Here is a 1,406-nt window from a genome sequence, read left to right as displayed (position 1 = left end):
ACGACAAAACGAAAACTAACGAACTAAACGAACGAACTAACGAACTAACGAACGAACGAACGAACGAACGAACTAACTAACTAACGAACTAACTAACTAAAAACTAACTAAAACTAACTAACTAACTAACTAACTAACTAACTAACTAACTAACTAATGCTAATCCCTGATCGAAAGAAAAGATTTGTGGCTAAATAGCTGCTACAGTTTCTGAAAAAACGAATTCAGTATTAGAACAAGTAAGTTCTATATTCGGCTATGCCAAATCTTATATACCCTGCACGTACGATTTTTATTGCAACAAAAACAAAAAAATACTAGTTGAAAAACGTAAAAGTACCAGAAAGTCCCCACTTATAAATTTTCGTTCAATCAGGTTGCAGATGCATAAACCAAAAGTAACTGTCATAGAACGAAAATGTACCAAAAATCCTTTCCTACAGATTTCCATTAACTTAGTGCTCTTAATGTTTAATTATATGTTTGTTTCAATATTTATAAAAAATTCAAAAGGTACTCTTTAAAGAAGCAAAAAGTAACAAGAGGTCCCCATTTGTCTCTCATTTAAATGTGGCCTGGAATCCCTTCAAACATACTACTTATATGTTCTCACTTACTTCGGGCTCTCCATGCTTAATTTCATGTTTCTAGATTCAATATTATGGAAAATTCAAAAAGGAGCTTTTGTAGAACGAAAAAGTACCAAAAAGTGCCTTTTATAGAAAATTCAAATAGTACCTTTTGAAGAACGAAAAAGTAAAGATTCTTATTTACTCCGGACTCTACATGCTGAGTTTTATGTTTCTCGGTTCAATATTATAGAAAATTAAAAAATTAGATTTTGAACAACGAAAAAGTTTCAAAAAGTACCCTTTTAGATCTTCTGATTTATTCCGGGCTCTACATACATAATTTCATGTTTCTAGGTTCAAGTACCAAGTACCAAAGTACCTTTTTATAGAAAATTCAAATAGTACCTTTTGAAGAACGAAAAAGTAAAAATTCTTATTTACTCCGGACTCTACATGCTTAGTTATATGTTTCTAGGTTCAATATTATAGAAAATTAAAAAAATACATTTTGAAGAACGAAAAAGTTCCAAAAAGTATCCTTTTAGATGTTCTGATTTAGTCTGGGCTCTACATACATAATTTCATTTTTCTAGGTTCAATATTATAGAAACGTTAAAAAGTACCTTTTGAAGAACGGAAAAGTAGCAAAAAGTACGATTTTATAGAAAATTCCAAAGCATGTCAGATAGAATTATTGAAGACTTAGGTTCCAAAGATATGTGGGGTCTTCAGAAAATTTCAACAGACAGACAGACATTTGAAAACAAACTTAACTGAAGAAGGGGGTTTACGTAGTTGGACAGGCGGACATGGCTAAACTGACTTCGATTCCTA

This window comes from Lucilia sericata, unplaced genomic scaffold (assembly GCF_015586225.1).
Source record: "Lucilia sericata isolate MDLA Ls3-8-SP2 unplaced genomic scaffold, ASM1558622v1 Contig001804F_arrow, whole genome shotgun sequence".
NCBI lineage: Eukaryota > Metazoa > Arthropoda > Insecta > Diptera > Calliphoridae > Lucilia > Lucilia sericata.
Note: the sequence above shows the minus strand (reverse complement) of the source record.